The sequence below is a fragment of the Diabrotica virgifera genome, chromosome 6 (genome assembly GCF_917563875.1).
Source record: "Diabrotica virgifera virgifera chromosome 6, PGI_DIABVI_V3a".
NCBI classification, from domain to species: Eukaryota; Metazoa; Arthropoda; class Insecta; order Coleoptera; family Chrysomelidae; genus Diabrotica; species Diabrotica virgifera.
The window spans coordinates 102,263,500-102,275,038 of NC_065448.1; positions in this window are offsets into that span (position 1 = coordinate 102,263,500).

Below are 11,539 nucleotides of genomic sequence, written 5' to 3' on the forward strand. Positions count from 1 at the left end.
GATATTGCACCACTAAGCATTAATTTATTTATAAGGTTTGTAATAATTCTTACCTCTTTAGTTGACCTCTTATCCTCAGAAGCTACAATTGTTTGTTTTCGCTTCTTTACAGGTGGGATAACCATACCTTTTATGTATTTTAATACTTGTTGCCACCTTTCATAAAAAAAAATTTTAAACGACCACATACCTCGCTAACCTCATGTTCTGTCCCTTGGTTTAATAACGACGTCTCCTGTCGTTCTGGTAACTCTCTTTTTTTTACCTTCAATTGCTGCCCTGATTTTTCCAACTTTTTCGCCGTCTTGACCTTGTTGTCAAGATCATTTCCAAAAAGATTTTCAGTTATTGGTGTGTCCTTTAGCACCTCCGTCATATCTTTATTTAAATTATTGGCTATTAATTCTCGTCGTAAAATTGACTCAGAATTATGAATATTTGCCAATATAAGCGGCTGGCATTGCTAAGTAGCTTAATATGCTCTTTATTTCCTGTCTCCTTTTCACTAAGCATGTTTGTTAGGGCTATTCCCATAGCCGCCATACTAGCACCAACTTGTTGCTGAAGAAGTACCCAACGAGTCACTTACTGCTATTTTTACTTCCGGATTTTCATTTGGAGGAGCCACAAGCTTGCAATTTTCTGGAGGCAGATATTTGCTTGTAAGGTCTTTGCGGATATCTTTCTCTAGTCCAGAAGTTAAAATATGAGCTCATCGGGCGGCAATATCTGTTTGTATGGGTCTTGCAAATGACATTTTCACTTTATTATCATCGCCCAGAATTGATAGAATATCTTCTTGCAATCCAAAAGGCACACTACCTTCTATCTGACTTGAAACCCAACATGTATTTCAAACCCTATGCTTTCAAACCCTTGTTTGTCACTACAAACAGCAAGGTATTATTATTTTCAATAATTGTTATCACAAACAATATTCATTATCAATAGGTTAGTATATCTCCTCTACAAAATTTGTTATCCCAACAAATATTTTGTCCTGAATATTTGCCATCACAACCAAATATTTACTTGGATAATTTTCAAAAGAAAAGCAGAAAGAGAAAAAAAAATATTTTGTCCTGAATATTTGTCAACACAAACAAATATTTACTTGGATAATTTTCAAAAAGAAAAGCAGAAGAGAGAGAGAAAAATATATTTTATCCTGAATATTTGTCATCACAAACAAATATTAATTTCTTCTGCATAAATTTTATCAGATGGTATGAACTATACTATTGACGATATTTGTCATCACAAACAAATATTTACTTGGATAATTTTCAAAAGAAAAGCAGAAAGAGAAAAAAAAATTATTTTGTCCTGAATATTTGTCAACACAAACAAATATTTACTTGGATAATTTTCAAAAAGAAAGGCAGAAGAGAGAAAAAAAATATTTTGTCCTGAATATTTGTCATCACAAACAAATATCAATTTCTTCTGCATACTTTTTATCAGACGGTATTAACTATACTATTGACGATATTTGTCATCACAAACAAATATTTACTTGGATAATTTCCAAAAGGAAAAGAAGAAAGAGAGAAAAAATGTTTTGTCCTGAATATTTGTCATCACAAACAAATATTTACTTGGATAGTCTCCAAAAAGAAAAGCAGAAAAAGAGAAAAATAAAAATATTGAATATTCCAGTATTGTCAATATTCGTCATCACAGACAAATAATCAATGTAAATACCTACTTCGGTCAGGTGTCCACACAAACTCCTTATAGTAGAAGTGGATATTTGGTATTTGTAGCAATAGTTTTTTATTTATACATGCGATAATAATTTAGGTGAGTAATGCATAATCAACAGAATATTATTATTACAACGTACCTTCACTTTCATTCCGCTCCGTATTCGAAATTTCTGTCTGGTTACTGTCAAGAATATCAGTCGCACTATTTTCATAAGACGAAATGCGTTTGGAACGATGTATTCGCTTGTTTTTAATAGCATCTAATCTCCTTTCCAGACTTTTTTAGATCTTATATATTCCTCTGTCTGATGATAGACTTCTTTTTCGTTTTTCTCCCTGCTTAGGCATTGTTTTCCGGTAATTTGTTGTCGAAATCACTACTAATTTACTAATAATTAATTTACGCAGTGTGAACCTGTAGCACAATAAACGAAGACTGAGATCGGATATGTGAGGAGAGAAGCAGGAGGCAGGGAAGTTTCAATTACGCTTTAAAATATTGTGGAAATAGCCATAGGCGGAGGTACTACAAAATCATTTATTTATGAGATGAGGCCGAATATAATCTATAAACTTCTTCCAAAATTCCAAGATAAATAAAATATTTATAAAAGCTCCTAAGCACGTGAATAGTTTTAATCCAATTCCAGTCTTTTCACTGATTTCGTACTCGTGGTCCAACCTTCCATTTAATAAAGCGAAGTCGAGAAAACGTAGCACCTGGTCAACGTAACTCTTATTTATGACTTCAAATCTCTTGTGCAGAGTACTGTTCTCATTTTGTTAAACTTAGCTCTAGCCTTCCCATTCTGATTTCGACTTCTTAGAAGTTCATTTGTGGAATTTATCATTGTTCCAAGATATGCATATTGGTGTACTCATTCGACATTGGTTCCGTTTATGAGAATATTCTCATAAATTTCTTGGGAGTAATTTCTTGAAGTATTCAATATTTTCATAAATTCTATCTCCTTGGCGTTCATTGTGAGACTGAATTCTTGTGCATACTCCGCTATTCTGGTCACCAGTCACTGAAGATCTACAATGGTTTCGGCTAAGATGACAGTCTCACCCGCATATCTAGTGTTCTTAATGAGAACTCCATTTAATTCTAACTGTTTCACCTTTAAGAGTAATCTCCTTTAGGACTTCTTCAAGTAGGCTTAAAAAACATTGGCGAAAGTAGGCATCCTTGTCTCACCTACGTCTCATTTAACTTTCCTGTGACAACTGTTCGTTAATATGTGAGATAATCCATAAGAACGAGAAACTTGTCCACACTATTGTAAGTACATAAATATTTTGGACATCTCATGAGAGGACGAAGAAACATACTGTTACAGTCGATTATGGAAGATAAAATAGATAGAAGAAGAAGAAGCAGGACCTCTTGGTTGAGAAATCTGAGTGAATAATTTAGCTTTATTCAACTTTTTAGGACTGTCATAAATAAAGTAAAAATTTGCATGTTGATATCCAACTCCCCTACAGATGCGATCTACATAGTTACACAAACAATCGAAAAATGCCACGAATACAACATAGAACTCCACATCCTCTTCGTAGACTTCAGACAAGCCTTTGACTGTATTGGAAGAAATAAATTATTTATTGAAATGGAAAATCAAGATATACCAGCAAAATTAATCAGATTAACAAAAATGACCATGGATGGAGCTCGAGCTAAAGTAACAACAGAAGAAAGTGGCACAAAATCAATTGCAATAGAAACAGGAGTGCGACAAGGCGATTCCCTGTCAACCACATTATTCAACATAGCACTAGAAGGAACAGTCAAGGCCAGCAAAATTAAAGGAACTATAGCCCACTCCTCAACACAAATAGTTGCATATGCAGATGATTTAGTTCTTATGGGAAGAGACAAGGAAAGATTAAAAGAAGCAGTAACAATCCTGGCAAAAGAAGCACGGACAAGAGGTCTAGAAATTAACGAAGGAAAAACAAAATATCTACTCTGCTCTAGAAGAGAAAATAACAGGATGAGAGAAATCAAAATAGAAAACTACACTTTTGAAAGAGTCCAACAATTTAAATATTTGGGAGTAATAGTGAATGGCCAAAACAAGAGAAGTGAAGAAGTAACGGAACGAATACTAGCAGGCAACAGAACATACTGGAGATATGATAGGCTTATGAAGGACAAGAATTTATCCAGAAATACAAAACTGAAAATATACGGAGTTGCAATCAGACCAGTAGTTACGTACGCAGCTGAGACAATGTGCCTTACGGTAAAAAATAAAGAAAAATTGAGAATATTCGAAAGGAAAATCCTCAGACGCATTATGGGCCCGATAAGAATGGACAACGGAGAAATGAGAAGAAGAATGAACCATTAACCAAGAGACATAATAAAGGGAGAAGATATAGTTAGATGTATTAAAGCACAGAGGCTGAGGTGGCTGAGACACATAGAGAGAAGGAAAAACGAGCTACTGATTAAGATCACCAGATGGAAACCAGCAACTGAAAGACCAAGGGAAAGACCCAGAGAGAGAGATGGGAGGACCAGGTCATGAGAGATATCAAAATTCTGGAAGTGAGAAACTGGAGGGAACTATGCACATATCGAAATGAGTGGAAGAAAATTGTAACGAAAGCCAAGTCATACAACAAACGTTGACAACATACAAGTGGAATGCGGAGTGATTCACCGTAATAAGCGAATCTGAGAGCTCAAAGTAAGAGCGGCAAACATTCCACCCGGAATGAAAAGCCCTGATGATGATGATGATATCCAACCTTCGATAGAAAACGGAACTTTAAGAAAAGGAGGTGTTCAAAATAATGAGCAGCAAGGTACCTTCCGATATCAACTGCATCTTCCAAGATACCCTTACTAAAATAACAAAAGATGGCTACCATCTCGACAGTGGTTAGACTGAATTATTACTTTTTTCCTCTTTTTTGATGATTGCGGGAACTGAAACCACTTGCCAAACTAAACGTAAACTGAACTATGTATATAATCGATGTAGTTATATTATAGAGGATATCCTGAAACTCTCCTGGCAAAATAAAAACGAAGATTTCTTAGATAATTTTAACACAATTTAACCCAATTCACCTAGTCCGAAAATGCTTCCTAAAGGAGTTAGAGCTCTTTGAAGATGGGGCCTTGTAATTAGCAATTTAAAAAATTCCCAGAACGCTTCTATTTAGAAAAACTAAAACTGGTACGTATATTCATCTTCTAGAGTCTAGAGATAAATCGATTATCTCAGATGGAAATTTCTAGTACCGGTCATACGCGTCCCTTAGCGCAACGTTTATTTTATGGCAAACTCTTTTATCTTTATTTTTTAAGCACATTTGACACTTGATTATTAAATTATTACTCTGGGCTAATTAGCAAAATTCATGGAAAAGTTATTTACCAGCAATTTTATTGCTGGAAGCGAATTATAAGATCCTATACAGGGTGTTTCATTAATAATTGTCCATATAGTAACTGGAGAAACCTTAGCGCACAATACGAAGATTTAACCTAAAACACTTAAATAAAATGTGGTTCCTTACTGAGTTACAGGGTGTTTTATCTTAAAATTTACAAAATATTTTTGCTCAGCATTTTAAAACTATTCGACGTATCCTTTTGATACCTGGCAGAAAGTATAGCTACTATACAAACTACTAAATTATGTTAAACAAATATTTCTGGCTATTACCAGAGGCGTACGACAGGGGAAAGTGAGTGGTTGACCCCTTACAAATTCTACGCCACTGGCGAAATTGCTATTTTAGTTCAATTTTTGGATTCTCCAATACGTTCTATGAAAATAAAATACTCTTCATTCGTAGCGATAAAGTCATTAGTTTTCGAGATCATTGAAGTTAAAAATGAAACGACACAGTTATTTTGATTAATGAATGGTGTCGCTTCATTTTTAATTTCAAATATCTCGAAAAGTAATCATATTATCGTTACGAATAAAGAGTATGTTACTTACATAAAAAGTATTGCAAAATCAAAAAATTACACTAAAATAGCAATTTCGTCAGTGGCGTAGAATTTGGGAAGGGTCAACCAGCCACTATCCCCTGTCGTACGCCTCTGGTAGTAGCTAAAAACGTTTATTTATCTTAATTTAGTAGGTTGTATAGTACCTACACTTTCTGCTAAGTATGATAAGGATGCGCCAAATAGGTTTAAAGTACTGGGTACAAATAATTTTTAAATTTTAATCATATGAATCATATTATCCTAAAATTAACCAAAATAACTGCGCCGTTTCATATTTAACTTCAAATATCTCGAAAACTAACGACTTTATCGTTACCGATAAAGAGAATATTATTTACGTAGAAAGTATTGGAAAATCTAAAAATGGCACTAAAATAGTAATTCCTCCAGTGGCGTAGAATTTGAGAAGGGTCAACCATTTACCATCCTCTGTCGTACGCCTCTGGCAGTAGCTAGAAACGTTTGTTTATCATAATTTAGTAGGGTGTCTAGTAGTCGCACTTTTTGCCAAGTATGAAAAGGATACGTCGAATAGTTTTAAAATGCTGAGCAAAAATAATTTTTAAATTTTTAGATAAAACACCCTGTAACTCAGTTAGGAACCACATTTTATTTAAGTGTTTTAGGTTAAATCTTCGTATTTTGTGCTAAGGTTTCTTCAGTTACTATATGGACAATTATTAATGAAACACCCTATATATTAATAATATAGGTATGCAAAGTCCGCAGATAGTGTGCGACTTTTTTTATAAACAAAATGGCGCCGAAAAATCGTATTTTTTTCATTATTGCTCTATAACTCCGAAGATTTTAACTTTACAAAAAGCACTCAAATAGAAATTCACAGCAATTAAATTCTGCATAGAGATATGTTTTTCCCGATTTGCTCCGACAAAAGTTTTTCCAACAAAAACTCTAATTTTCAAATAAAGTTTCAGGTAAGTAATTATTAATCAATAATTAGATAACTTAGTGACATCAAAGCTTTCTTGGTACAGATTGTAATTCCAGAACCCGGTGAAAATTAAACGAATATTTTAGCAACAATTCAATTGTTAATTAACAATTTACGATCGCAATAATAACCAAAATAATCATGATACATTGATCAAACTTATAAAGATTATAAAGATGAGTTGCTTATTTAGTATTTTATCGATAAAATATAAATTTTTCGTTTTTTTGCATAATCTTTAAATTAAAAAAAAATAGTTGGTAGCTGGTCTAATTAGTAAAGTACAAAGAAAGGTTATTTACCAGCAGTTTTATTGCTGGAATCGAACATTATGATCCTATATATTAATAATAGGTATGCAAAGTCCGCAGATAGTGTGCTACTTTTTTTATTATTAAAATGGCGCCCCCAAATCTTATTTTTTTCTATTATTGGTCTATAGCTCCGAAGATTTTAATTTTACACCAAAAACACTCAAATAAAAATTCACACCAATTTAATTCTACATAGAGGCATGTTTTACCCGATTTGCTTCGACGAAAATTTTCCTCGGAAAATGTGGGTTTTCGCAACAAAATCTCGAATTTTCAAATAAATTTTTTGGGTAAGTAATTATTTATCAGTAATTAAATAACTTGGTAAAATAAAAGCTTTCTTGGTATGGATTATAACTGCAGTAGCCGGTAAAAATTAAACGAATTTAATTGCTGCGGTTAATTTTTATTTGAGTGTTTTTGTTGTGAAGTTAAAATCTTCGGAGTTATAGAGCAATAATTGAAAGAAACACGATTTTCGGGCGTCATTTTGTTTATAAAAAAAGTAGCACACTATCTGCGGACTTTGCATACCTATGTTATTAATATACAGTGCTAATCAAAAGTCCGTACCCCCCTCATATCTTTTGAACGGTTATACCTATAATAGTGAAATTTGGAGGAACGAAATAAACGGACGTAAGCTTCTTAACTAGTTATGACAGGTGACGTAATAGTGACAGACGACGTTACAGAGCCACTGTGACCGATAATTTTAAATGGGACCTTATGGCAAGTGATACCTCTAAAGCTGCAAGTTGATAATAAAGTCCTAGTAGCTCAGCAGTCATAAAATTAATAACCGATGCAATACTCTCAAAAGATTGTAAGATGGAACAGACTTCAGCAGCACTTTTAGAATATACTGTTCCCAATAAGCTATATATAACATTTCCATTTATACAGTCACCAAACCCTAAAAGAAACGAACAAAAAATAGCAATAAACGTATTACTTTCTATAATTGCTGCGTCTTCCGTATCGGCGATTAGGGAACTATCTGGAAGATTAATGAAAATTAAAATAAAACTCAAGCAGTGCACAGAACATCCTATCACTATCATGACTGTCCTACCCAAGCCAACTATTTTTCCCCAATCATTGTTATTATGGTTCCTCCAAATATTTCTCCGATACATATAAATATTCCGGATAGACCAACTAGTTGCTTATGCTGGCCACTCACTTACGGATATCGAAGAGGCCATGGCATGCAGGCCAGGACTGAAGGCCGTTATTTGAGTAGTTAAGTTAATGAACTGCAGTTGAGACGCCACACACATGCAGTTTTGGGATGGAGCGTGCCAACGCCTTTACGAAAACTGCGTGTATGTGGTGATTTGGCCTTCAATTAACCGCCTGTCAGTGACTCCTGAGAATATTGTCAAAACGCAATATACCTGTTGTAACGAAATGAGGCTCGATGTGGCAGAATAGATATAGCTTTAAAGGGGTAGTTACTTAGTTATGGAAGTTTCCTCAAACTAGGCTAGCTGGAAATTTAAGAGACTAAAGAGTAGGGCTCAGGGGAGGATTAGGCCAATTTGCATGCCCTAGTAAGACGGTACCTTATGAAATACTGGAATGACAAAGAAAATAAATGAATATAAGGAGTAATGAAAAGAAAGGGAACTACTGACCAAGAAGATATTCAGAAGTAGTGTTGAGCGCCAGGGAAGGATTTTATAAATTCTTCTCCACGTGACCTATATTGCTATACCTAACTAATATTATTAAAATGGTACTATTAAAATGGTAGGATAATAAAACATATAAGTATGTACAACCAACAAATTTAATGAAAAAACCTATAACCCCTATATACAATTTTATACAAACTAGCTAATCAGTACCTGTTGTACTAGAAAAGTACGCTCCTGTCGACAATGAGATTACAATAAAATTAAAACAAAGAACATAATTAGTTAGATTAAGACAGTTATTTGGAATCACAAGTTATTTACCTAAGCAAAAATGTAATACGGATATTGGTTACAGTATTGGTTGACAATCTCGTATCGGACCTAAGGGATAACCCTGAGTACAATACCTGTTAACTGAAATATGGTTATTAAATAGGAATTAAAACCGTAGATATTGTATACAACACCTTAACATATAGTTTATAATTCCCGGACTATTTTAAATGAATGGTACGAACAGTGAATGATAAAACTTATTGGAAAAAAATGATTGAATATTACAAAATGGTGATTTTAGACAAAATGAGTTTATATGATTATTAAGGTTATTTCTAATTTATTGAAAAAAAATATTAATATTGCAAGAAGTTATTTAAAGAATTGAAAATGTATATTTTATAATAAAAACCTGTCGCTTCTACAAAAGTAGGGACGGAGGCTTCTCCAAACTCCTTGAGAGGTTGATGATGGGAGAGCCAGGTAGGTATCCTCCGGTTTCCAATCCTGGGGAGATACTCAACCACAATACGGATGGTCCGATGAGGAGGTACTTACTAGTACCGGTAAAAATCAATGTTCATTCCAAAAAAAAAAACAGAAAAATCCCAATCCAAACCAAAAGAAACCCCAAACTGATTGCTTATTCCATATCCAACAAAACAAAACGGTGACTTAATTTCCTTTTTCTCCAGTGGCCATTGCTCTTCAAAAAAAGTATTGGAAACAAAAAACTCTTCTCCTCAAACTCTTCACAAAACCCAAAACAAAATAAAAACTTCCTCCAACGTAAATTAATCTTATAACTTTTTCAACTAAAAGGTAAATTCTTGCAATGGCCACCGGAGATTGGTAGATTAGATGTCTTCTGTACAAGAGTTGAAAATTAAGTGACGGCCTGCTCTCCTGGAAGCAATGACAAACACGTCAGCCGGAAGCCGTATCGTCACACGGACCAACTTCTAGATTACGAATTCCCCTAAAAGTCACCAACTTTGTCCAAATACTTATTAAAAATCTAGGCAATACCTACGACAGGCTGAAGTATATTTGGTTGCATACTTATTGGGAGTTGCTTTTCCTAATAAATATTTTGAAATGCATATTATAAAGTGACGATGAGTATCACTCAACGTTACACTGTGTTCTTATTTATTTCATGTTTTCCACTTAACCCAGACATAACAATTATGTTACCAATTATCATACTGAAACTCGAAATTATTGTAAATATGGCAGTATTTCTATTCATCGTTGTTTCTGAGGAATTGAGAGCTAAATAATCACCTTGCGCTGCTCCTAATAAAGCTGAACCAATCCCTGCTAAACCACAAAACAGGTACAGAATCCAAACTTCTTCTAACAAAAATTGTAATATAAACCAAATATTAAAAAAGGCGCCCAAGCACATACACACTTTTACTCCAAACATATTAATGACTGATGGTACTGCCCAAGTGGATACAGCAAAGAATGCGTTATTTAGACCTTGGCTGTAGTACCCATTTTCTTTGTAAGATGGTTTCTCTTTCTTTATACTATCGATGACAATTTTTTGAATGTTGCTCTTCGTTTGAATTCCTATATATGTATAGAAATAAAAATGCTATGCTTAGCAATAATACATTTGTTAAACTGTTTCTCATTTTGTATACTTTCATCATTACCTACTGCAGTAGTTGATAGTTGAAACACAATGAATGGAATTTTTTAATAGTAATGAATTTATAGCTTCTCATACTACTTCACTTTTTTATTTTTAATTTGAAGTGAATTTTATAAGTGTTATAGTGCAGTCTAATATGTTAGATAAGTTTAATCATAGTACACCAGCTTTAACCCAGATGTGCTTGACGTACAATAAATTGTACACCATAAACATGTTTTGACTTGTACCAATGCTTGTACATACGCACATTCTTTGTCTTGGTAACAGCTTAACCCTTATCCGGGCAACACATGGGTCCCTTGGGCCCACCACTGTTCTTGAATGTACTATTCATATTTACCCATTTATATTTCTAATATTCTTTTTTGATTTTTTATTAAAGTTGAATTTAAATTGTCTAGATTAAAAAAACAGCTGCTACTATAGTATGTGGTCTACCTCGAGGGTGCGATCTACCTGAAGGATTTGCACAAAATAATGAAATGCAAGAAAACTATTGTAGAAAAAATATTTATTTACAAGTAATAAACATTTGGAGCCAAATAAAGACTTAATTAATAAATAAATAAAAACTTCTGTAAATCTACCAGGCCATTTTATTTGAAAAGAGGGGTTGATGTTTACGCATACCCCGGAAAAAGATTACGGTGTTGTTGCCTTTCATTATTGTGTGAAAACCATTCTGAGAAAAGATTATGTTAATAAGCAGCTCACGTATAAAGTACCGACAAAAGCAATTTTTACAAAATGAATAAAACGCATAAGTCAGAAGAATATTATTATTTTACTGTTACAAATTAATACTTTGTCATATCAATTTACTATTTTAGTTGGGACTAAGCCACAAGATTAGCTTATTCCCAAATAGAATAGCAAATTATGTGACAAATTAAATTATTATTAAGTATTAGATTTAAAAAAACAATTAAAATAAAAACCATTGTTTAGTTTTCGGGACATTTTATTCGCACTATCTACTTTCACTGTA